Source organism: Tympanuchus pallidicinctus, unplaced genomic scaffold (assembly GCF_026119805.1).
Source record: "Tympanuchus pallidicinctus isolate F22 unplaced genomic scaffold, pur_lepc_1.0 scaffold22, whole genome shotgun sequence".
Taxonomy (NCBI): Eukaryota; Metazoa; Chordata; class Aves; order Galliformes; family Phasianidae; genus Tympanuchus; species Tympanuchus pallidicinctus.
The window spans coordinates 1,580,175-1,607,449 of record NW_026294739.1 but is presented as its reverse complement, the minus strand read 5'-3'; the positions used below and the strand labels follow the sequence as shown (position 1 = coordinate 1,607,449).

At 40.9% G+C, this 27,275-nt stretch overlaps 1 long non-coding RNA gene across 1 annotated transcript; it reads right to left on the bottom strand.

Annotated features, from left to right (window-relative positions):
• Positions 1–2,975: 2,975 nt before the first annotated feature.
• LOC128081882 (uncharacterized) lies at positions 2,976–4,097 on the bottom strand. Its single transcript, XR_008207440.1, has 3 exons — positions 4,071–4,097; positions 3,433–3,510; positions 2,976–3,308 (listed from the first exon to the last, which is right to left on the bottom strand). It is a non-coding gene; the product is annotated as an uncharacterized LOC128081882 (long non-coding RNA).
• Positions 4,098–27,275: the final 23,178 nt, after the last annotated feature.

The following is a 27,275-nucleotide window of genomic DNA, read 5'->3' as shown; positions in this document are numbered from 1 at the left end:
GGGGCTGCTCAGCACAAAGAAGAGAAGGCTTTGGGGAGACCTGAGAGCAGCCTTTCAGTATCTTAAGAGGGGCTAATAGGAAGAAAGGGGACAGACTTTCAAGCAACATCTGTGGGGACAGGACAAGGAGAAATAGCTTACAGCTTTTTACATTGAGGGTGATGAGGCACTGGCACAGGTTGTCCAGAGACATGGTGGAAGCCCATCCTTGAAGAATTCAAGGCCAGGCTGGACTAGGCTGTGAGCACTCTTATCAAGCTGTAGGTGTCCCTATTCATTCCAGGGAAGTTGGACTAGATGGTGCTTTAAAAGTCCCTTCCAAATCAAATGACTCTACGATCGCTTTTCTTAACCAAGAGCATTTTGTTTTTCTCCAAGACGTTTAACATAATTTCTGTGTAAGAACACTTATAAAAAAAAAAATCATGTACAGCCACCAAATCATGACCCATTGCATCCATCCAGACTCCTGAGATGCATCCAGCAGAAGCAAGATTTTTTTCTCTAGCAACAGAACTAAGTTTCTCTTAGGTCGTGAAGAACAGTTAATGACAATGCTGTAGCTATCTGGCTAAAAGAATATGGAACCCACAGTGTGTTTCAGCTGGTGTCCTCCAGGAAGGGAGTCAAAGGGAAGAAGTGAAACATTAAAATAGTAATTACAATCAAACCAGTGACAGGAACACATTCCCTTGGCACTGAACTTGTTGACTCTGTCGGAATTACATAGTCTTCTGAGGTCATTTTGTTAAACATGTGAGTAAACTATCTAACCACAGATGAATATATTCTGGTGTCATCCAAATAGAAGCAGTTATTTTTCCTATTTATGCTTTGTGGCTGTGCTGCTTTACTTGTGTGTAGTTACAGATTACAAGGCACATCTGTCTGGCTGCTGTAGGTAGCCTACATGTTTAATGCTTGGTCCTGCAGGCTGCTGAGCATTCCTCATCTGGTAAGCCATACATGCTGTTTACTGATTGACCCACTTAGTTATGGTTACACATGCCTGTGAGCAGTGCTAATCTGAAATCACATTGCTAGGCAATCCATGTGTAAAAGTTCTTCTCAAAAAGCAGCAGAAAGTGCTGATTGCTACCACTCTTCATTTGTGAAGGAGTTGCTGAATGTTTCTGATTAGATCAGCTGGGTAATTTCAATATCTGTGTTGAAGGTCCCAATATCAAATGATGCATCTCTACTACTGTGAGCAGTAGGATGACTTAGATTAATGCCAAAGATGTCTTTATTGCTTCTGTACCAAAGCATGTAGTAATCATATTCAGTGCTATGCATCTTTTATATGTTCTAGTTCATGGGTATTCTGCCTGTAAAATTAATGGATATTGGTTTCAGCAGCACAGCTGCATATTTCTAGCAAGTTCTAATTTTTGTAATGTCAAAACTTGAAAACAATAGTGTTTTCAAGTGTGCTCAGTAATGTTAGCAATGTTATTCACTACACACAGATGATTTAAAACATTAGAAAAAAAAACAGAATAAAGGGATGAAGAGAAAGGTCTCCAGTTTCTCAGTTTTCTCAGCATTACATTTTCAATAATAGGGAAAATAAATTAGAAAGCTCAGTCTGAAGGAGCTATGAGGAGCTTGGGACCAAACACACACATGTAAGCTGTTCTTGTTTTTGGATGAGTGTCTTACTATGGAATGTGTAAATGGTTGCCTGATAAGTACGTTTAATGCCTAGTAAAGACTTTCTACCTTATAACAACAGCACATTCATGTAATTTAGGAATTCAATCCTTAATTCATATTGCATTTTAAGATATTAATTCACATTTGAGTTGTGACAAAGTTAATTCCCTTTGAAAAACGGTGTTGACTTTGAGATTCTAGGCATCTAGAATGCCCCAGTGCCACAAAAGCTACAGAATGCTTTTAATGCTATTAAATGGAGCAGGAGTGCCTCCAAAATGTTGACCTAGTCTGATGTTAAGCCTGTATGCAATGTCTGTTACATGATGTTATATCAGCAATGGTGAAAGAGATCACTGCCTACCAATAGGTGAAATTAAAAAAGAGTTTATATATAGCTTTCTAGATGACAATGAATAATTTCAATGTAACATTTGATAAAAGAAGCAGATGAAAAACTCAGCAGTTTAAAAAAGCTTAACAGACATTTGATGTATGTATGCGAATGAAGAAATTCAGTAATACTTCAGGGAATTTCCTTTCATAAAGCTCTTTCAGTATCTAACTCAAATGTAAGAATTAATGGCAATTCAACTGCAGAGCCTTAATGGCCTAATCATTAATTTGTATGGGAGTTACTCTAATAACAATTAGAGAGAACTGTTGTTAACGTGAGGGCAGTGAGCATGTCTTTGAAGTAATAATCCAATTAACATGCATTAAGTGGAAATTTTATGGAATTATCCTGGTACTAGTGGATGCTGCTGTAATTTGGAAAGTGTTTCATGGCATTAGGTAACAAATCTCTAACAGCTGCTGACTCATCAGCCTGGCCTGTGAGTTCATCCCCAAAATTTGGGGCTGGACATGTATGGTTGGTACAGCTCTTCATAACCTACCCCACAATTCAACATAATTCATTTTGCAGGCTTACCTTGGTTTACTGTACATCTATATCAATGAATCTATGTAATCCTACAGCGTTCCTGGCTTTGAATGTTCATGTGATATGCCTTCTATATAGATGAGCAGTAACCCTCTGTTCTAAGGCACAAATCAATGAATGTATTAGATGTCAAAAACTATTTGCGCTAATCTGACGGCCTGGAAGAGGAACCTGCACCAGTTGAACTTTTGGGCAATTTTCTGCAGTGCCCAGTATGTTTCAGTCAGCCTTGAAGAGTTATTTACACAGAAAGTTATATTTGTAAGTATCAGGGTTACTGACTAAGGTAAAAGAAATATTCGGATGACTTTTGGTTTAAAAAAAAATAAAAAATTCTGTACCACACATTAGAACAAGTTTCTTGACATTGTATGCAAAGAGAAGTAGAAAGCATTGCCTGAAACAAGATAGGCACATAGGGGCAAACTCAAGCAAGGAGAAGGTATAGTTCTCAACTTGCTCTATGTTAGCATTAGTATTGTATGAATGCAATTAAAAAGATCCTACTGTTATAATGAGAATACAGGTTTTTTTGGTAATACATTAAGTGAATTAAGCTAGAAATAACATATAAAAACACTTTTGATCAGGCAGCCTATAGCGGATACAGTGGAGCCAGTTGATGGAGCCTTCTTCCTCCAGCTACAGGAGGCATTAAGATTGCAGGTTTCATTCTGTTAGGGGCCTCGTACCCCTCTGACATCTACTGGAAAAGGAGCATGGTAAGCTGTAGGCAATGCAAGAGGCTCCTAAGGTGTAGAGAGGACAGCTTTCTGAACCAGGTAATATATAACCTCACTGGGGAATGCAATGCTGAATATGTTGCTTACCAACATTGGTGAGCCTATTGGCAGCATCAAAACTGGAAGCTACCTGGGCTCCAGTGACCATGCAATGGAGTTCACACTCTTTGGGAATATGAGACAAAAAGCAAAATCAGAAAGCTTAATTTTAGTAAAGCCTGCTTCCAGCTCTTCAGGGAGTCACTCAACAAAATGCTCTAGGAATCTGTCCTCAAGGACTAGAGCTATAAGATCATTAAGTAAGCTTTCTGCAGGGCATAAGAATCCCCCAAGAGTAAGAAGTCAAAAAAGGAAGGCAAGAGGCTTATGTGGATGAACCAGGACCTGGTAGTCAAACCACAGAAGAAGAAAACACACAGGCTGTAGAAGCAACAAGAAATACCCTGGGAGGAGTACAGCAGTGCCCCTGGGCTGTACAGGGATAGGGTCAAGAAGGCTAAGGCCCAGCTAAAACTAGCTAAAAGGGCAAAGAAAAACAAGAAAGGCTTCTAGGGGCACCTAAACTAGAAGAAGCAAGGCTGAGAGTGCAACTCTTCTTAGCAAGCATAATGCAATAGAACATACAGCAATAACAACACAGTAGCAAAGCCATAGTCTGCAACAAGTAAGGACTTGCTCAAATACAACAGCTGTAGACATAAAAATAGTGGAAAAACTCTGCTTACATTCAGAAAGCCTCACACACACACAGAGAACTCCAGCAAAATGCTTTTGCCTCCACTGTCAGCCCTTCAACGAGGTCTGGGAAGGGGTGAATCCTGGCTCCACCCCTCTGGTCACTCAGTACACTGCATGCATCTGAGCTTCTCTGAGTGGTCCCTGCCTTCCCACCAGGTGCTCAATCACTGCTTCAGGCCACGACTGAGCATTTCTGCTACAGCAAGCCATGCAGGCAGGCTGGTAACAACAGACAATGAGAAGGCTGAGGTATTATATTATGCTGTGACATGTTTCCTGCAATTGTCTGTGTTGAAAGTTGGCTTTAATAAAGAAGCCTCCCCAGCCATTTAGGGGATTTAGATAGGACTTTATGTTTGTGTATTGAACTTAATACTTGGGCTACTTGCCAGAAGCAAGTATAGGCCCTGTAGGAAAAAGTGACTGACAGGGACTAGGATAAGTATAATTAGTGCAACTGCAAGCAAGATCTGAAAGGCCTCTTGCCTTTTTTTATTATTATTGACTGATTCCAATAACTCCCTACAGTAGCTTTAGCATTCAAGGGAAACAACAATGCAAAAGCTTACAGATCAATTTGCTGGTTTTTAACCATGCAGTGGTGCAGTTTATGCAACAGGTTGTAAAGAAAACCTTGCAAACTTGAAACTTGGGTTGTGGGGGAACTGTCAGGTCAGGGCTTGAAGCTGGTAACTGAGCACCTGGTGAAGGGGTGTGACTGCCCAGGGAGCACAGTCAAATTGTGTGCAGCTGTGCTCCCCAGGAGACCAGAAGGGCAGGACTCAGAGTAGAGAACCCTGGGCTCATATAAGGGCCAGCTACAGGAAGTGAGTGTCTCTTGGGTCTGGGCTGCTTTCTGAGAAGATGTGTTGTTGGAGATCTCTTTCGGTAGCTAGGTGAGTTTAACTTTTCTTCCTGTACATATCTCTTAGCTATCTGCAACTTCTTTATCTGGTGTTGCTAAGAACCTGCCACAAGCAATTTTCTTTCTTTGTGAACAAAATGCTGGCCTGTGTGAATCTAATGAGGTTTATCATGACCGAGTGCAAGGTTTTATACTTGAATTACAGTGTTCCTAAATGTATACAGAGTAGAAGAACTCCTAGGGAATAGCAATGGTGAGAAGGGATGAGGGGTCCTGGGGCATGAAGGGCTTGATGTTGCCAATGTACACTTGCAGTCTGGAAGGCAAGGTGTGCTCTGGGTTGTATCAGAGGGCAGGTGGCCAGCAGAAAGGGAACTGTTCCATCTCTGCTTTGTTCCTGTGATGCCCTGCCTACAATACTGTGCCTGGGCCTGGAGAGAGATCTCCATGGGATCACTGAAGGGAGATGGAGGGAGGTGGGCTTCTCAGTGTGGAGAAGGCTGTGTGGAGGCCTCGTTATGGCCTTCCAGTATCTGAGAGGAGCTTATCAGCTAGAGGGACATGTCTTTTTGCTTTGGTAGCTAGTAATAGGATAAGGGGGATTTAAAGTAAACAGTGAGAGATCTTAAGTTAGATGTTAGGCCCAAACTTTTTATTCAGAAGATGGCGAGACACTGGAATAGGCTGTCTGGGGGTCTTATGGATGTCCCAACCCTGGAGGTGACAACTAACAGGAAGCAAAGCCGGGCCTGTATGTGGGTGCTCTGTGATGTCACTGGAGGGTTGCTGTCACACTGTGACCTCACAACAGAGGCAGTGGCTGTAAAGTTCCTCTCTGTAAGGGGCAGCCTCCAGTGAGCCAGCTGAGCACCTCTGTGCTGGGAAGGCTGTAGATGTGAGCCAGGGGGTGCAGGCAGATGGCAGAGGGCCCTGAGGAGGAGATGGGCCCTGTCTGTCTCTGCCAGTGTTATCCCCTGTGGGCACACCTACTGCAGGGCCTGCATCCAGTGCTGGGCTGCAATGCCATCAGTTTGTTGCGGCCATCCTGAGCCTCACACCAGGCTCCTGGAGGACGCCTCGACCCACACTTGAACCTTGGAGGTAATGTAGAAGAAATAACTGCCTGCATAATGGTATGTTCTGTGCAAATTCACTAAGCAGAGTTAATTCAAAGATGTTAGATGCTCATCTGAAGTAGCAGCAGTTATGCATGGCTTTCAGGAAAGTTACTGCCTTTGAGTGATACTCAGATGGAGTTCTGCTGTGCTGACCTAACTAATATGTGCAGTCTAATCACTCTATTTACCCAGCTGTGCACCTAAACCTGTAGGTTTCTGTCTCAAGCTGTCTAATGAAGACAGAATCTGGTCTGCAATGGGTTCAGGTGTCAGCTGTGTACTGGTATTGATTGTAAACACCTGCTGAAATAGATATTTGGATGCAGGAATGTAAGGACTTCGAGACTTATTTGAAAATAGTAGTGACTCAGCTTCATCACTGTGGATATTTATTCATTAGTTCATCCTTTTTCCAGTGTTACTGGCCTAGTAGTCTGTGTAATTCTTTACTAATTTGTGTTCATGCAGATCATGTCTTTCCATTCCTGGCACAGTGCGCTACCTCTGGATAATCCGTAGGTTAAGTTAGCACTGATATATTTCTAGTAGTAGGCACTTGCATCTGTTTCCTCAAGTCATATTAACATCATACGTTGGGAGTTTTTTGCTCTTGACTAGCTTATTAGTTTCAGGATGAAGCCTTATATTAAGGATGGTAAGAGTCCACTAGCATCATTTTCTTGCTCTTTATTTCCTTCTTTCTAATAGCTAAATGACCTCATGGTTGTTCCTATGGTTTAGATAAAAATATATAAGCTTTCCCCCCCCACACCTTTAGATCCAGTGCAATACCTTAAGCTATACTGTTCTGGGCTCTGTCATGGTCTGAAACTAATTATTTTCTGTGAAAACATGAAGTCACTTCATAGATACTTTGGTTACTAGAGCTTTTGAATGAATTGAGAAGGAATGAAAGCATAGTTTTCTCCTTGCTCTGCATTTGCCACTCTCCCTGGGATGGGAACTCCATTAAATGGTTCAAGGTTGGGACTAGCAAGACTTCTGATCATATTCTATACATTCTAATAACCATGCTGGTCTTAAGCCAGGCACCATAGTCTAGAGAGCTCTCCTCTGCCTCAATACAGATAAAAGATTAGTTTTATATGTGGAAATATATAGAGTTAAAAACTTGGCAAATCAGAAATTTGATATCAAACTTAACTCACTTCTGCTGTCCCTTGCCATCTGGGTATGAATGATGTGAAGAAGGAGAAAAGATGAAGGGTGTTGGGAAAGTCATTAGATTTAAGTCTGTATGTGATATGGGACTTGCTGGTTGGAGTTGATGTGACTGATAGTATTTGTATAAGCATAGGACTAAAGGCTACAAAAAGATGCTTGTGATTATACACCTGCTGAAATTACTGGTGGGAGTATCAAATGTGTGCAACAACCTTGACTAGACCAGGAAAGCTGACTGACTGAATCTGTTCTCACCTGCTCTGGCTTGGAAAGGTCTGTTTTCTGGTCAGGTTCTCTAGTACTGTTTAATCTTCAGGAGTTTGAGTCAGATTGCAAGTCTAATCCATCTTCCCTAAAACAGTGGCTGGAGGAGTGACTGAGTCACCTGCTTGCTATGTTCACCAAATTCTGCCAAATAGTTGGCCAAAATTTTTATTATTTTCCTCATTTCATGAGTGGACTTTGCATCATGTCATCTTGTCGCATAAAGTGGTAGTTTACTGGATACAGAACTCTGAACGTGTGTCTTGAAGTTCTTCTGAAGTCTTAGCAAATGGTACAATCTGGGCAGTGGCACAAATTGTTTTATATAGGTGTTATTTCAGAGAAACACCTTCATGTGACTTGGGTAGTGCTGTATGTTCTGGCAAAGGAGCATGTGTGCTTTGCCATATTGGTATGACAGATGTTCATCTGCAGAATTGGTGAAACATCTTTCTATAAAAAAAAAAACTTGCTTGCATGCTTACCAGCACGTTCGTTTGTCCTCAAAGGCAAATAAGGATCCAACATCTTTGATGCAGAGCTATTTTTGTCTTTCTCTGCACAGTTCTAAAAAGACATTGTGTTTAAAACAAAAAATGCTGTCAAAGGCTGCAGCCAGCCATTAATATGAATTACTCCCTATTTAAAGATTGCACCAACAATCAGTTAAGTCAGTTCTGTGGGACTGCGGCTGTAGGTCACTTGCTGATGATGGCAGAAATGTGATCTTGAAATGACATCAGCTTCTTATGTATTAGATAGGGTCTGGCTGAATACATCTGGAATCTGCATTGGTCAAGGCAGTCCCATTACAATGCTGCAGTGAGTTTCTGCAGTATTATCTTTTCTATAATGAGGATAGGAGAAAGGAACTTGTAAGTAAAGCTCTAGATTCCACCACAGGAGGTGGGAATGGATTTGCACCCCCAGGCAGTCTTTTGCAGAGAGGGGCTGGTGTTATTGGTTAAGGTAGCACATTTGCCACTGCTATCCCAGGACAATGGAAGTATTAATTGTCTCTTTAGGACAACAAAGCCCATACTGAGGCCTTCTGTGTAAGGCTAATAGGTTAATGGAACTGGATTCTCACTTAATAATAGACTCTTTCAGATGAGGAAGGTGACTGCTAGTACAATTCTGCTTGAGTATTGATAGAGAGGTCAAGTTTACATCATACTTAGTAACGTGTGTCTAGTTGGGAGTATCCTCATCACAACTCAGTAACCCTCAGTAAAAGAGGTACAGGCAAAAGGGTGAGCAGTTATGATTTTATCTATATAAGCCTTGCCTATTTGGAAATGCTGTTAGTGGCAGTTGGTGATCTACTGAATTTATTCCCCAGCGTTCTGTTTTACCTGTGATAACTACACAGTAGTTGTGTGTGTACTGACAAGATGTTTATAGCCAGCCACAATTCTGCCAAGTCTGCTAAGACTTTTCCTGCTGGTATGTATTGAGTAGCTTAGGTTTGTTGAAGTCAATCCAACCTTGTCTTTGTCTGGACCAGTACCGGAGCCATTGTCTACTAGCAGGGATCAACAGTGAGTCAGGTTGTGGAAACTGTCATTCGCTGCTTCTCTTTATTGAAAGTTTGCTCTTGTAAGTTGTAGGGTGAAAGGGACTCTATTATGGTTTAGAGGTGTTCATTTATTGTTTGGAGTAAGTTTTGCTCTATGAACAGCATCTGCAGCTAACTTGTTTGGAGACGCTTAACTTTGTGTTACCTACTGAAAAGTTGACTCAGTAATTAACCAACATCTGTGTGCAGAAATACTTTTCTCTAAACTCTTTGTTTCAAAAAAAAAAAATCGAGATATGAGTTTTGTCCTTACAGAAACTGTACCTATGCTTGTAAAATATGAGCTTGCTTTTATTGTGCTTGAAAATCAGCATTTGGGTAAATTTGTCACGCTAGACTCTTAGCCAGTATACCTGAAAGCCCTGCTGACTTGGATTGGAGCTCATCTTTCCTTCATCTGTTTAAAGATGTCTAGATCCCATTGTCAGGGAGAGCTCGTTCTGAAGCAGACCACTTTTAAGTGCTGGTGGCTCATTTCCAAGGCTTTGAGTTTTTTGCTCTGTCAAGTGGCTGTTATTTTATTTCTATTCAGCAGCTGCCTTCGTTTCCAGGACTAATTTAAAATCATTGCGTGTAGGTTGTGCTGTGTCAAGCTCGGGACATCTGGAGTGGAGGAACAATTGGTAGTCCTGAGGTCCTGTGCTTTGTCTGTGTAGGAATTGCATCTTCCTGAGGCCCTTGCTGATAGATAGGATGTATGTAGAATGAATGTAATCTCAATAAATTTTGACAATTTTCTTGTTTGTTGCAATGCTGTTGTTAGGCAAGTAGACATATGCTGGCATTTGGGTCCTCTGCTGCTGTTTAGCAACTGCTACATTTTTAAAAGCAACCTGACAGAATATGGTAATATCTGCTTATGGGTCGTCAACAATTTCTTGTTTCTTTAGGAAACTGTTTTCCAAATGTTAATGCTCTAGTGTGTGTTCTGCCTTCTTCATTTGCTAAAATCTTCACTGGAAGACTTTAAAATGTAGAAGTTGACCTGCCTCAACTGATAGAGATGTGGCAGCTTCTATTGGCATTCCATCACCTGGCTCCATCATCTCTAATTAGTCTTGTGATTTGTAGAAGCACGGTACCTGGGCATGCATATGTTAATTCATCTTAGATGATTGAAATAAGCGTTTCCCCTGTTGCTGGAAAGCAATGATACTACTTTCAGGACAGGGTAACTTTGCTATACATAGAAATAAACCCTTTGTCATCTCTATCCAGAAGAATTATCTGGTAACTGCTTAGATGAGATTTCAAGGAGAAATGTAAATGTTTAGTCAGGTACTGTATCTGAAATCAGCCCCTGCTCCTAGAATATCTGTGTGATCCCTCAAGGACCTCTGTGTTGTGTGTGAGATTAATAATGACTAAGCTGTTGTGGTTCTGCTGTTACTAGATAGGGTGGGAAGGGCATATTGATTAGGTGGTATGTAAATGGAATTAACAAATAACTGAAGAATAAGGGATTGCATGCTAAATTGGTAGAAGATTCTTTGAATCTGGTCTTAAATCTGATTATGTAACAGTATCAAGCTTTTTTTTGTGGCCCAAATTATTTTTGTGCTTCATCTTGGGGAAAGCAAGTCTTGAAACCCTTGCAACATGCATTTGCCACTTTGCACACAGGTTATACAAAAAACTATGTAAAATTTGAACATTAAGTACTGTAATTCAGAAGTTGGAAGTTCTGTTTCTTTGTTCCTAGACTTGCAAATAAGCTCTTCAACAAGAGGAGTGTTCTACACAACCATCTGAGCTAGTAAGACTTGTTTGTTTCCTCTGTACTGCTGTTAAAATGAGCTAGATTTAGCATATTCTAACTTCATTTTTAACTGTGTATTTTGGGCAGCGGAGTAGATCTCAAACTGGTCAAGTGTGTGTGATGTCTCCTCTATCTGGTGACCAGTAATAGGACCCGAGGGAATGGTGTGGAGCCGTGAAAGGAGCGGTCAGGCTGGGTGTTAGGGCAAGGAGCTTTACCAGGGCATGGAACAGGCTCCCCAGGGAAGCAGGCATGGCCCCATGCTGACACTTGGCTTTAGAAAAGAACAGTCTTGCATTAGTGGAGACAGATGTGGAAACTGCTTGTTCCTCTTGCTCAACAAGGAAGGAGAAGCAGTAATGAGGTAATGATGTGCTTATCCACTGGTTCCTAAAATAATGAGAAGGAAAAGATGAGTGGTATTTGAAGATTTTTGACTTGTATGACCATTTAATAACACTTGGAGACTTTGTTCCACGTGTTATTAAGTGATAAAATAGATAAATCACTTGACTACTGATCTGAGTTTTCTTCTGTGCTTATTTTTATCACTACCATCTTATCCCTTTCACAGAATGAGTGCAAATCAGGCTTACTGCATGAATCAGTTTGTTCGGAATCAGCATTGATTTCTGTCAGCTAAGCAAAATGGGTTTGAATGTTAAGGTGCTGAAAGCGATGGACCAACCTGGCTGCTCATTCCAACTGTTGGCTATAGACTCTAGCATTACTTTCTCTGTGCACTCATTACTTGCATGGGAAGGACACCTAGAAGAAGGCCATAGTTTTGGCCCCTTCTGCTTGTCAGGTGCTTTCAGGGAGTAGTTCTAGTTCTCACAGCAGTCTTTTCCTACTGTCTGTGCATGAAGTCCCACGTCCTGGCTTATGGTGTGAAGGCAGCTTGCCTTGGTGTTCTTAGAATATTTCAAGGATTTAAGTAATCTTGCAAACCATGAGAAGTCCCTGCAGGTCAAGCTTTCTTACACTGGTGTCCTGGTTTCAGCTGGGACAGAGTTGAATTTCTTCATGGTGTGTGGTATGATTCTATGTTTTGGTAATAAGAGAAAAATAATGTTAATTTCACAGTCATGCTTTAGGTGGTGCTGAGCAGTGCTGCACACAGCCAAGGATGTTTCAGTTTTCAGCTTCTTGTGCTGTCCTGCCAGTGAGGGGCTGGGGGACACAAGAAGCTGGGAGGGGCAGAGCCAGGACAGCTGCCCTAAGCTGACCAAAAGGAAATTCAATAGCTTATGACATTATATGAGGAAAAAGAACTATAAAACTGGGGGGAGTTGGATGAAGGTGTTGCCACTGCTGGGACTGGCTGGCTACTGATTGACAAGTGGTGAGCAATTGCATTGTGCATTACTTGTGTGTACACATGAAATCATTGCTGTTGTTTCTCTTCCTTTTCTTAATAAATAGATTATTTTTTTTTTCCTCAACCTACAAGTTCTATTTTATTTCTGTTTCTCTTTCAAATCTCATTGGAAGGGAGGTAGTGAGCAAAGGGCTGTTGAGCTCCTTGCCAGTTAAACCACAACAGATGGAGACCTGTGGTCTTAGAATTAGAGGATCTAGGTTGATTTCTCAGAAATCTGGTGCCACTGAGTCAGTTGCTTAAGGCCAGTCCAGCTGTTGCCCTGCATTGCAAATAGTAGTTAATAAACAGTGAGTGTTTGAAATGCCATAGTGCATGCTGTAGGCAGTTAGTACAGCTACTGGTTATTGTACCCTTGACAGTTTAATGCTAGGTGATAGGCTTTACCAGAATCTGTGCTTCAAGCTTTTCTAGTATCCCTACTGTGTAGTTACTACTCTTATCTCAAGTGTTGCCAGCGTTCAAGTGTAATGGAAGAGTTTTGTGTTCATGTATTCAACCTCCAGTCAGTCAAAATGAGAAAATACTGGCATGGGGAAGAAGTATATGTGTGAATATTAGTCTTCCTCTTGATACCAGCTGAGGGCCCTGGCTTTGTAAATGACGTGTTGGACCCTGGGTGTGCTTACCAAATGTACTGGTGCAGAAGAGAGGGAGATCTTCTGTCCTTTTCAAGGCAGCAGATCAGGGCAACCAAAGTGGTGATTTGCAATTTAGTATATTTTCCTCAAATTCTAACCTTTTAAAATTGGCATAATAAAACTTTCCTACCTCAGAGTTTTGTGAAATATGTAAAAGATGGAGGGACTTTGACATAAGAGATCTGTAATAAGCTACCCAAGTACCTCTTGTTCAATTGGGCTGAGTTATTATAGGTATGAATGCTTTGTAAATGAGATATTAAGCAAATAAAAGGCATCCGAATAGTTGAAAATACTTAATTTACCCAAACCCTCCTTTGCACTGAAATGAATTGCATGTAATAATGGGTCTTTTTACCTTTATAGAATAATTATGGAATATTACAGAGGGATAATAAAAATGACTTGTTAGTTTGCCAAACAGTTTAAATGGTTAGAAGAGAAAATGTACAAGAATATATGTACAAATGAAGGAGAAACATCACTTTACAACTGAGTGTAGTTTGGGGATTTCTTACTCCTATTATTCAAGCTCATAAAATTTCAGGTGTTTCTCAAGGGGATTTGCATACTTCTGCAGTTTTGTGGTCTCAACAGTTTTGCAGCTGCCTTAAACTAGAAATGAAACTTTGAATAAAAGCAGTGCTGGCGTCTTAGTCAAACTGATGCTGATGGCTTAATCCTATTGAGATGTTGTGTATAGGCATATTGAAATGCAGGCTGTCTGAGAACATGCTAGCTTAACGTGTGTGGTGGTGAGAAGGGCCTAAAAGCATGACTTGGCCAGGGTCACAGGGCTGATGAGTAGCTATGTCAAGCACAGAACTAAAGGTTCCAATCCAGACAAGCCAGATGTGCTCAGTAAATCTCACTTACCTTTTTAATTTCACAAAAGACAAATCCAGATACGAAGCTTCTCTGTATATATGTGTCAATTGATCTTGCTATCAGTGCTAACACTGCGGAAGTGCACATTAAATACATATTTGTGCTTGCATGAACTTTTTTCATTTGAAGCTTCCAAGCAGATGTACTGTAGGCCTTCAGCAGTAGAAGTGCTTTTCATCTTGGTCTTCTGGGTACTCTTTAGACTGATTTTCATGGAGGAGGGTAGGAGGTGTCTTCCGTTAACAGGGTGTTTTGGGTCTGGGATGGTGAGCTTAACTCCTGACTTCAAAATAAATCAGGGACTCTTCAGCAAATGCTGAATTTAAACTATTCATAAAATCATAACGTGGCTAAGGTTGAAAGGGACTTTGAAGATCATTCACTTAAAGACCATTGAACTCTACCCTCTCCCCCCATCATGGACAGGGTTGCCAGCCACTAAATCAAGTTGCCCAGGACCCCATCCATCCTGGCCAGCACTGGTCTTGACAACTGCTAAGCCTTATGGTTTTAATGAGCCCTTTTCTTTCTGAATGGGTATGAGTAAGTGATAATGATAACTGTAGATCTTTATAAATGCACAGATGCATGTTTAATCCTATGCACAGTGATGCTAGGAGGAGGGCCTTTTGATTCTGGGTGCGGAAAGTTTTGTCCTTGATCCTCAGTCTGAATCCATGTGGATGAGGAAAAAAGGTGTGAGAGGAAACCCAACAACCAACCTTGAAACATTCTGTGGAAGGACAGGAGGCATTTGAGTTAGAGCTGAGATCAGGTATTACTTTTATCAGTAGACATCACTAGTGTTGAGCTGACGTTGCTGAATTACATATTATTTTCATGATGGGAGATAACTCCTGTTTAGAAGGGACTGAAATGGCACTGTTGACATGTACTTTCAAATAAGTTAGAGATATGGTTTAACATTAAAACAAAGCACAGCTGATTTGCAGAATCACTTGTTTTTTCTGCATGTTCTACTTGAATTCAGTTTTGACAACAGAATTCATAGCAATAAATACAAATGAGGTAACTTAACTATGGTCTACTTAAAAAAAACAAACAGCAAGATTGGAACTTCTGAAGTACAGACTTTCAGTATATCTTATGTGGAATAAGAGAAGAACTACTTGTTAGTTTCTACTATCTTTTATTTCCTCTAACTGGAAACTGTTCTCAGGAAGTATTTGAGAACAAGGTGTGAGCCCAGCCATATCAGAAGTGCGAGGAAGACAAATCTAAGCTAGAAAAAAATATTTTTAAATGCTGTTTTCTAGGACACTCGCTTTGGAATGATGTGCTGTCATGCAGTTCTGTGTTCTGAGACCTCACTGATTCCTTGTGACTGGAATGTAGAACTAGATGGGTTTAAATTCTTTAGGAAAGACAGGCAGTGGAGGAAGGGAGGAGATGTTCCCCTCTACGTCAGTGACCTCTTGGAGTCCATGGATCACCACAGACAGACGTGGAGCTGACAACTTACCGTTTAGGGTTAAAGGGAAGGAGGCATCTTGGGGGCTCTGCTGAAGGCTGCCTGATCAGGAAGACCAAGTCCTCTATAAACAGATTCACATCCTCAAAACTTGGTCCTCATGAGCTCCTTTTCAACTCTGGCCGTTCTGTGAACGTGTGCCCTCAGCGTGTTTCTTGATGACACCAAGAGGAGTGATACAGGTACACCATAGAAGGAAGGGATGCTATCTAGTGGGACCTGGATTGGCTTGGTAAGTGGGCCAATGTGAACCTAATGAGGTTCTGCAAGGCCAAATGCAAGGCTCAGCACTTGGGTCAAGGCAATTCCAGAAAATGCCTACAGACTGGGAGGAGAGCAACTCTGAGAACAGCACTGTGGAAAAGGACCTGGAAATCCTGGTGGATGAAAGACTTAATGTAAGCCAGTAGTGTGCTCTTTCAGCCCAGGAAGCCAATGGTATTCTGGGCTGCATCAACAGAGGGGTGGCAGCAGGGAGAGGAAGGGGGTTGTCTCCCTCTGCTTTGCCCTTCATAAGGCCCTGTCTGCAGTACTGTGTCAAGGCCAGGAGCCCCCAGCACGGGAGCTGTTGGAATGAGTTCAGATGATCAAGGGGCTGGAGCACTTCTGTGAAGAAATATTGAGGGAACTGGGGGTGCTCAGTGAGAAGAGAAGGCTTTGATGAGATCTGGAAGGTGAGGTTTGGTGAGGCTGCAGCCTTCCAGTACTTGAAGGGAGCTTATGAGTAGGAAGGGAAGTGATTTCCTCACTGGCAGTAATAGAACAAAGGCAAATGGCTTTAAACACAAAGAGGGGAAATTAAGGTTACATGCGAGGAAGAATTTTTTTACGTAGATGGCAGTGATATTCTGGAACAGGTTGCCCAGGAAGCTGTGGATGTCGTATCCCTATAGGTGTTTGAGGTTGGGTGGGCTCTAGGCAGCCTGACCTGGGGGCCAGGGGGCTGGATCTCAATCTTTAATGTCACTTCCAATCAAAGCCATTCTACGATAAAACAATTGTGCAATTAATGAATCTGCTGTTGTCACCAGTAACTCTGCCCCTGAAGCTGTTTGTAAATGAGTTCAGCTGCATGTATAGAAAGGAAAAGGCTGTGTATTGCTCGTTTCATGGTAGAACGCTCAGAGGCTTTAAAAAATGCAATAATTTGTGTATCAAAACACTGCTAATGGGTATTGGTAAGAATTTAAGAATTTGCCTGCTGACTTGCAACCTTACATTGATGTCCATTGTGTAAAGACAGAAAAGTAACTAAAAGAAATCTGTCTTGGTCTCTGGAGATATGAGTAGTGTATTTGAACATAAACAGACATGAAAGGACACTTGAAAAAGGTATTGCCCTTTTTCAGTCAGTCATTTAGAGTTCATGGAATCTGTTTTTGAGTGGATTTGTACTTGCTGTGCACAAATGGCTAATAATTTCTTGTAAGTGCATACATCCACCTCTTTAGCTCCAAATTGGTAGGAGCTGAAAATGGTAACTGTGAGGAAAACACAACTCAGTCCCAGAGTTTGATCAGGGCAGATGGTAACTTCAGGAAGTCAAGCTGCCAGATTCTAACCTGTCAGTTTAGAGCATGGGCAAGCTGCAATTTTATAGAGGTTTAACACTGCCAAACTTAAAACATTTTTATGGGGCTGAAAAAGAAACATTCCTGTCAGTTTGATAATTTCCAGTCTTGGCTAAAAAGCAGATGGGTGTAAAAGCTTTTTGACTGAACAGTTGTTCAAAAATGTTGGCAAAACAGTATTTTTTCATTGAGCAAAAATGAAGCATGGATTGAAGACAAACCTAAAATCCTTCCCACAAAGTCTTGTGGGAAATGTCATCCAAAATTCCTTTGGAAAGGGAGAAAGCGATTGAATGAATGGAGTCATAGGCATGGGAATTGTTGAGCAGCTTTGCCTCCTAGTGCTGACAGTTTTGACTTGATGCTATCAATACAGCATAGGGAACCTCACATGGCAAGACTTGGATGTCCATGTCTTGCTATCAACTGTGATGTGCCTTGTTTTCTGTGTGACTTGCATACTGCTGTAGTCTGCTTTGACAAGACTCGTCAACATAAATATTGCATCTGCTGAGTGCCAAAAGGAGTTTCTTAAAGACTGTGAAGCAAGTGAGACGCAGGTGTGTTATCTAAAGTGATTTGTAAGTGGTTTCTGCAACAGCAGTGGTTGGCGTAGGTGAGATCACTAAAACTTTTGTAGCTGAGGCTTGAAAAAGCACAGTAATTGTATGATTCTATACATAACGTGCTGACTGCAGAAATACACCAGGGAGAGTGGGCTCTGGTTTGGATAGTTTATGTGGCTAGATGAGGTTTGAGGATTAATTAGAAGCTGCCTGCTGCGCAAGAGCTTGGGCACCATTCTTAGAGATTGTGTTGGATGTGGACTTTAAAGAATGTCTGAGAAGAAATAGCTGCTGTTCAAACTGAGGAGGGAGCGTTAGTAGTCTTCATGCAGAGGGGGCTCAGAGACTGCATCTGAAGCCTGTTTGTTCATTGTGACATTTGTCACTGCTTTTTTTTCCCCTGGTCTGGAAGGGGTGCAGGCTGGTGCAGGTATGAGGATTCAGGTGGAAGATGTGAACCTGACTATTCATTTTCAGCACTGAGACAAGTTTGTATGGATTTTTTCCCATGCAGATCAAAAGTTTCCACTTGCACCATCTATTATAAAATGATCTGTAGGCAACAAAATGAGATCTCATCTTGGATTCATCTTTGTAAGAGGTGGGTTAGCGCTATTGTGCTGCTGTGCTGGGGTTTTTTAAAGGTTAAAAAGAGGTTGAAGCCAAGTTCTGACTCATGTGCATTCATATAGGTAAACATACAGCTAATCAGTCTCCTAAAGCTTGGCCTTTTAGCTGTAATTTTGAGGCGATGTCCTTGGAGTATTCCATAGAGACTTCAATATGGAAAGTTCTGGCCCGGGGCATGTTTTCAAATGTTTAATATCAGGTCAATTTATACAGGAAAACCAAAGATAAGCCACAGGGTGAAATAGTTTCCTACTATTAAATCATGCATTACTGCATTTTATTTCTGATATTGTCTTATTTCAGCTTGCAGTTTATTCTGTGAATTGTGTTTATACACTGTCATGAAAGTCATTGTATTCTGAGATCTCCGTGCAAAGCAAAATGTAAATGGCTTGCTTACTAACATCCAGGTCCGAAAAGGAAAAAAACCCTTGGATTTTTGGATTTCTTGCTATTGACTACTGCCTGCATAGTCTTTCATGTCTCATTTTCCTCTACTGAAAGGATAGGGAAGTGAGTATTTCACCTGAAAATATTTTGTTAAAGAATATGGTAAACATTCTGAAGTCTCAAATGCTGAAAAATTTTGAAACTGATTTTGAAGCAGAAGTGTGGCAAACAATCCCAAATTTTCATATTTCGTGGGTTTTGAGGAATCCGAGCCATCTGCAGTGGTGAAAACTCCATGAGTGATGCTTTCTGCTTTAGTATTCTGGGATTCTGTTGTGGTTGCTTAATGTGCAGTTGCATGTGTACCCTGCTGCCATATGACTGCATGGGTCCAACCCTTGAGCACTCAGTTGTCAGTTTGTCAGAAGGCTTTGGCTGAGCTTACCTATTGGTAAGCTTAATACAAGGCTCTTCTGTTGTGCTGCCCTTTCCCTCTCACCTCCTTGCCCCCGCAGTAGAGTGAGAGATGGTTGGTTTGCCCTATGCCTGCGTTTCAATGAGGCAAACAGATGAAACAAACTAGTGAACAACTCTGTTATTAAATTGGCTGCAGAGGAAGCCTTGGAAGGGGCAGGGTGTTTCTGCTCACAGATGTACGGAATGACTTAAGCAAGTCACTGGGGTGTCTCATGTCTTCCACTTCCTAAAGTTTCCAGGACAGGAATCGGCACTGAGCAATGGAGCTGTGATCTCCTGTGGGCTTCTAAAGTGCTATCAGTCTGGGGAAGGCTGCTGTTAACAGCATGTGCATTTGGGAAGGATTTCCGTGCACGTTGCAGACTTCATTTGTCTTTGTCATTGTCAATTGGGAAAAATGGCTTAAGTAGTGCTTGGATACAGCAATGTTCTGAGACTGCTAGTTGATTTACAGAGCAGGGCTCTCAATCTAAGGTGTTTTACTCAGAGCAGAGGAGGGTAACCCTGCTGCAGAGTGCAGGAATATGTCCTTTGCAGTTCTTTTGAAGCCTGCTGGCAGCAACCTTCCAGGGCGTATGGGCAGCCTGAGCAGAGGCAGTAAAATAGCTTAAAATTTTAAGAAATAAAAGACAACTGTTCCTGGAATTGCTGTTTAGCACTGAAAAAAAAAATACCTAACACTTCTTGAGTCCGTTGATGGAAGTAGCTTGATTTATGAAAGGTGTGAAATTTAAAAATGCTTCCTGTAACCTGCAGTTCAAACTCGTAATATTTTGTCATTTTGCTTTGTGCTTACAAATACAGATTCTAGAAGATCTGTTAGAGCTTTACTTTTGTGTCTGCGGCATATATTCCAAATAGTAACCAGAATGACAATTCCTGACAGTTGAATTATATTCTTTTTAGTTATAGCAGCCCTCTGTGTATGTCTTAGTAGTAAAATGGAGATTTTAATTTTATTTGCCTTTGGCTTCTGTAAAGCTTGATTGGAAAGAAGGATGCTTATGTTTATGGATTAGAGGAATAAAAAGCCTGAAATACTTGGGACATCTGCAATTTCATATTGGGAGCGTACTTCAAGTGAGATATGGCTGCAGTCTGAGACAAGTTCAGCTCTTCAATTAAATCTGTTTAATGTCAGGCATGTCCCATAAATATATAGAGTAGAATCTATGGTGACTGCTAATTGGGCAGCATGCAGTTTCTGATAGGAAAATTCAATGACAAATAAATTGTTTAACTTTGAAATAACTTCTTGGTTTAAAGAAGCAGTGTTGAAAAGCTTTGAGCTCTTGTTCTTACAAATCCAGATTGGTCTCATCAGAGGACAGCCGTAATGATCAGTACTGCAGTACAGTGGTTGTAATGGCTTCTTGAAGTGGCCCAAATTGACTTGGTCTAAGAATTAATTGAACAAATGCTATCTTGTCCTCTGATCTCTGCTTTTGTGTGGGTGAAAAACTGAGTTCAATGAATGCGATTCATCTCCTTTAGACTTCTATTTTTCTTTTGTTGATCCTTCTGAGAGGAAACCAAAGAAACTGAAACTCTTAAAGAAACAGCTGCTGTGAAAATGGAGCAAAAAGTAGGACTTCTCTGTCAGACTAGAGAAAAGCTTAGTTTTCATATTGGTTCAAGGAAAAGGTTGGAGGTTTGGCTGAACAGTATTTTATCTGAATAGGTTCCCTGAACGCAGCTATAAATCAAGTCTTGAGTAGTGTACTAGTGAGTACAAAACCTGGAGATGTAAATCAAGGCTTCAACACTGTACCTGTGAGTATAAAACACTTGATGTGCAAGTCAAGGCTCCAACTGTCTGTGTGAGAAGCTGGGAGAGACAAATGGTAGCACTCGAATGCTGGCTGTTTGGAATATAAAACACTAGGGTTATGTCTCATTTCTACAGTAGTTCTTGGATGTGTGCACATCATGATTGCCAGCTCAAAATACACTACTCCAGTCTCATACCTGCCTGCTGAGATGGCAAGTGCTTCAGGACTTATTGCCTGCATGCAATTGCCTTACAAGTGAATTTCTCAGTGTACGCTTTCACAGAAGAAAAGGAATGTTCTTTTGATACTGGAACACCTGATATATTCTAATATCAAATGCACCGAGTATCTCTTGTCATTTAAACATACATTGTCTTTTTAAAAGAAAGGGTCTGCTTTTCATCTGGTCTTTGGGTGATATTTTCTCAGGTGGGGAATGTACTGACCTAGACTTTCTGGAAGTTCTGTTTCAAGGCAGGATTGCCACTTGGTTGCTAATAGTTTACTTGGGCTGTGTTCCTTTAACTTCCCTTCCTATGGGAGGCACTGTTCACCTGTTGTGCTGAAGAATGCTAATCAAGGATTTTCTTTGCATCCCTCATGTACAGAATGAATAAGTCAGCTCCTCGTAAAAAGAACACTTCAGATTAGCAGAGCATTATAAATTCTAGGCAGAATTTGACTGTGTTGGGTCACAGAACAAATGTAAATATTCCTTAATTACTTGGCCTGTTTCATGGCCTTGTGATCTAGGCATTGTTAAAGTTGTCTGTCTCCCTGAGGAGTCCAGGAGTCAATAGAGGAGGCATCATAATTTGTCTGGTTTTAATTCACTATTTCTTCCATTTCTGGTCTGGCAAGGGTTGTGTAATCAACCCAATGACTTGATTTAAAAGAATACTATGGAAAAAAGAACAAATAACTGTGCTGGCAGTCTTTCTGGGTGCTTTCTGTCTTTGGATATTGAAACTAGTTCTATGTCTTTTTCATAAGATATGTCATGCCAAGGTTTTTAGTTCTTCTCAAAATTTTATTGGCAACACAAACATGTTCACCATCTTTCCATTACGATGAAGAAGATCTGTGTTAAACAAGTTAATGAGAATAAGGTAATAATCAGGGCAAGTGGTCTTTTAGTTCAGTCACCAAGGTTGGAAAATCCCAGGTCATCCTGTACACCCATCCACCTCTCACCAGTATTTCCCACTAAAGTGTTCCTCAGTACAACATCTAAACACTTCTTGAATGTCTCTGGGGATGGGGGCTCCACCTTCCTAAGCAGCCTGTTCTGGCACCTGACTGCTCCTTTGGAGAAGTATTTCCTAATGTTCAACCTGAATCTCCACTGGTCCAACTTCAGGCCAGTCCCTCTAGTCCTATTCCCAGTTATGTGGGAGAAGAGGCCAACTCTCACCTCATCACAACGTCCCTTCGGGTAGTTGTAGAGAGCAGTAAGGTCACCCCTGAGCCTCCTGTTCTCCAGTTGCCAAACCTCTTTGAAGGGGACACATATCACAGTACAAAAATCAGGGAAGCCTAAAGAAATCACCAAGCAGCAGTGTGAAGATCACTACCTCTTTATCATTGTGTAATACATTTTTCAACTGTGCTTATCAAAAGGATAAGTGTTTTCCTTTTGAATCTTTTTCATTCTGCGCTTTCAAGAAAGTTTTAAAATGTGTGTTAATCAAAGATTGGCAATAAAACAGAGTAGTAACATTCTTCTCAGGTTGATAAACATGGTAGCTCTGTACCGAAGGCTTATGCTGGTTGTGACTCAATTTATGGGCAAAGCCAAGTGTATCCCTTCTGGTTTTTAACAACACTGCAGCTAATATTAACAGTATTCACTTTGGGAGAGCTAGTTAATTTCTAATGGTGATGAATATTTGAAGTGACTTGAAGGTCTGTCCCTTTTTGGTATGTTAAGTAAATAACTGGTTCTACGAGGTACTCCTTAGTGGGAGTCAGAAACCTCCATGGTCTAATTAACCTCCTAGAGAAAATCCAGAATTCTTCTACTGATTCTGAGCACAAGTTTTGTGGGTCTTTTATTGCCTTTTGTATATATTGACTTGCAGACGGTCTTGGGTTTTCTGTAAAGCAAACTGTTGCAAGTGGTACAGAAAAAGCTGAGGTATTCAACCTGTTGCCCAAATTAGCAAAGCCCTCGGCTGGGGAGAATGCCATGCACTGAAAGGGATGGAATTGTGCTTAGTTACTGATGAGTAGGATCAGAACCACTGAACATAAAGAATATGGTTTAGGTTCTCGTGTATTTGTATTTTGTGCACAGGAGGTACGGCTTCTGTAAGGGGGAGAACAGACTGCACAGCAGATAAGGGATGAGTTGTTGTGCATAAACGTAACTCGCATTGAGTCTTTCCTGGTTCTTGACTCAGATATTCTTAATTTTAAGTTCTAATATTGCAACATAAGTGTAATATTCTTAAACATTTTTCAGCAAACCTATTGGTATGTTTCTAAGTTTTAACACTTCCTGCTACTTCAAATTCAGTTTAATTTCCTACTTTCCTTTACTGACTCTTGATCTCAGTGCTGACCTTGTTATGAGCATGTAAATGTCAAAATCATAATCAAGTTCTCACCTCATATCACAAATGTGATGAAGCTCTTTTTAGAAAATCTCATTAAGAGTTCATCTTTTTATAATTACTGTACTGAAGTATTGTGCATAGTAGGTATAACTTCATACCCTTGCCTTACATACCTCTCCTGTTGTGTATTTTTAACTTTCGTGCATCCTAAACTCTTCTGTTCAAATTCTGTGATCTGAGCTGGTTTTAAAACAGAAAAATTCTCGTAGATTCTTCTTGCAGAAAGGCTGCCAAGGCAATGTATCAGTGTGGAGTCCTAACGCTGAGAGGTGCCCAAACAGCATGGCATAGCAACTCTTGTGCTACTTTTCCCCTTCTTCTTTCACTGATCTGGTGAGTTCTAGGCTTATGGGAAAATGGGGATTTTGGCCAAGTTTCTGTCTATTCTGATCCCTGTGCTGAGGGAATGCTGTTAGCTGGCTTAAAGCAAAGAGGTCACATTTTCCAATTACTTGCTGTAAACCAGGAATTGTGCGACTGGTTTGCACGTGGCTGGACTGCTTAGGGATTTGTCACAGCCAACTGTGCAGGCAGGATGGGACAATTGTATGTGCTGTAGCTAAGGCAGAACTAAAAACATCTCCTAAATGGGGAACAGAAACAAAAGTTGCAGCCAATATTTACAAACGCAGAGGCTGAAATATCCCTACAGATCGTTGAACTTCAAATGTGTATTGGATACTTCCTAAATATACTCAAATTGCTTGATTCTGTCACTGGAAATGTAAATACACACTGTTGGATATTAAGCTGTCTGGTTCCTACTGGGCACACGGGGTGTCCTCAGCTGTGAAAACTTAAGTGATAGCTTTTAGAATTGGGTGTCCAAATACTTCCCTGCAATGAAGGAAACACTAGGGTTACCTTTTGCAACAGGAGGAAGCATCTTTCAAAGAGCAATTGAAATTACAGGCAATTAATCATAAAAATGCCTGTTTAGATTAATTTGAGTTCTAAGGGAAGAGTATGTCTGAGGAGGGCAGAGTAAGGGAATGCTGAGGCCTCAGCAGGAGGATGGATGTGAAGATTCTTTAAGAAATCTGAGTGCAGACTTATGGTAATACATCATGCTGGCGAGTCTAGATCAGTGGTCACCACAGAGCTGCAAACAATGGATTCTTTCATAAAAGGGAAAGAGGTCTTGTTTGAACTGATTTTTCTGTTTTGAAGATGACAGCTGCAGAAGTGCTGCTGTTCCTCCTCTGTGGCACAGGCCTAGAAGCAGTGGTGTGTCAGCTGTTCTTACAACCCGAGGAAAACAGGCTCTGAGACAGGAAAGTACAATAGCTATTTGTAGGTTGCTCACAGGTGGAACCTTACTGTGTTTCCCTGCTCCTGACACCCTCCACCCCAGGAAAGTATCTGCTGTGAAAGCATCTCCTGTCTCTGTTGCTTAGTTATTTCTTAGTTATTTTTTTCTGAGATACCTTGCTTCCTTAGTGAAGATTTCTATAACTTTTCTAGTGCAAACATGAGCACTGGCATGCACAGAGCTTTAACTGCTTTGTGCCAGAGCAGGATCTTCTAGGTAAGAGCCTCTTAATCGGGTCTCTTTTTGATTGGATAATGTGAGCTAAATATTCTACTGGTTTTGTTTTTCTGCCTCTTAACTCTGCTGAAGATATGTGCTGCTTTAAGGAATGCGTTTTTTTTCCTGTTTTTTTTCTTTCTTTTTTCTTTTTTTTTTTTTTTGTTTCCTCAGCTAAGAATGGACTGATGTCCAGACTCTGCAAATGGAGTTGATGTATGCCTCATGACAAGTTTTGCCAGTTCATGTAATACCAATGTCTCCAAGTAAAAGCATGAGCTGTATTTCCTCTCTGGGGACTTGTCCATTATATTTAGGAAACCTATGTTTGTTTAGGCTTAGAGAAAGCTGCAGGAAATACTGAGTTCTTTTCTTGCTAGTACTGGAAGATGGAAAACAGTGGAGAGTGAGGTTAGAGGTTCAAATAAAGCTGAACTTGAATGCCACAATGAAAATGGTGCATAATTTCTACCAAGAGTGGTTGCCTATAGAATGCTGAGGCTAACAGAAAGTGCCCATTTGAGGTCAGCATTTTGATGCTTCTCCTAATACGGCTTGACACACGAAGAAGAATGAAGCTGCGTGCATCTAATATTTATCAGGTTTACTTGCTCAAAAACCCATGGAATTCACTTTGCATCTGTAGGAAATATTGCTTAAAAATAGCTTAATTTGTACAAAAACTTTGTCCAAACTCAAAGGAGAAAATTATGTTAAATTTATCATGTATTTGATTTCTTCTGCAAGTGCTCGCTTCAGCTTTTGTATGCTGCTCTGAGCAGTTTTCCTTGTCAGGTGCAGCTTATGTCCAAATCCTTCAGTTCTTCCACACAAATAGCATTAAGTAGGCATGGGGCTGAGCTCAGTTTCTGTACCAACTGTACATATTTAGAGCTAACTAAAATATAGGATGGACAGTTTGAAAATGCCGATGACTGCAAGACTTGATACTGAAAACTGTCAAGTCTGGGGAATAGACTGAAAAGCCTAGCAGGTGAAACCAGGAGACCACAGGAACAGGGACTCCACTTGCTCATGATTGGTGTTGTGTTGAGACTCAGGAGGACTTAAGGAGGAAAAGTAAAGAACTGGGGGAAAATCTTCTTTTCCCCTTCCCTGCCAAGGGTTGCAATATGGGCAAACAGAGGTCTGCCAAGGGAAGCTACTCCTACAAGTCATGGAACTAGTGCTCCTCCCTTTCTTACCATCATGTCTGTCTGCAGGTTTTGTACCTATCGTTCTTAAAGTATCTCTTGCAGCACTATGATGCTACAGTGGCTGAAAGCATCCATGAGAAGCCCTTTCTCAAAGTGGGGAGGGATGTAAGCACCATATGGCAAATGGTGGACTGAGATAAATCTGTAAGACCAGTATGAGCTGTGGGGAGCTATGCTAGAACACAAGCAATTGAGTCTTGCCAAGCAGTTCAGCTGAGAAGTCAGAGCAATGGTTCATTACTTTTTTTAATAAGATTAAAATGCATACACTAAAAGTACTATAAGCAGGTGAAAAGATTGTTCCAACCTTTGTGCCTTTGAGCAGAAATTTGTATTCTATTTGTCTTTTCTTACAGTTTCTATGTGAACAGTTACAAAGTGTAAAGGAAGGCAGACTTTGTGTGTGCTTTCTTGTGTTACATTGCACCATCACCAAGTGAGACAGAAGGCAAATTGCATCTTCACCTGGTGTTCCTTGGCTTCTCTTTTTGTTAGAAGTAAGGATATAACTTTGTCTTAATGATGAATTTTTTTTTTTTTTTTTTGGCCTTTAATTCTTGATTTTGATGTCTTGGAGTCAGCAGGGCTCATGTCATAAAGTAAATAGAAATTAAGATCCAATCTCATACATACATGTATGACTAACTCTTGCTTAGGCACAGTTATTCCTTTGATAGTAAAAACAGCTACTGTAGTTTTTCTTTGTTATTGAAGTGGAGTTGGCTTTATGAAGATGTTTCAGGCCAAATTCAGTCACTACTGCATTTACTTTGGAACTGGCTGGTCACTGGGGCATTTGAGCTACTGTGTGCTGTATGGCAAAGGGAAGCTATAAGCTGATTAAGAGTGCAGGAAATTGATGTTTTTGTTAAATTCTAAGCATAGAGATAAGGGCTTCCTGACGATATGCTGAGATGAGATTTCTTCCTTGGTGTTATCAAATTGTTGATGTAACTGCTCTTTCTGTACTGACCCGTGATGCAGTCCTGTTCAGTAAAACATTAAACTGTTCTCCAAATGTTCTGTAACGTAGCTGTTGTTATTGCTAAAAAGCCAACAGCAAGTCACAGACTGATAACCCCTTAACAGAGCTGTTTAATTATTCCCAGGCAAGAGAGATGGTGACTCTGGTAAGCCCCACGCACAACTTTCAGAGTGAATGGCCTTTATGGTCTAGCTGCAAGTTGCAGCACTAAGAGGTCTTGTCCAAGTGCTTTTCCTTGAAGTTTCAGTCGATAGTATGTGAGTACA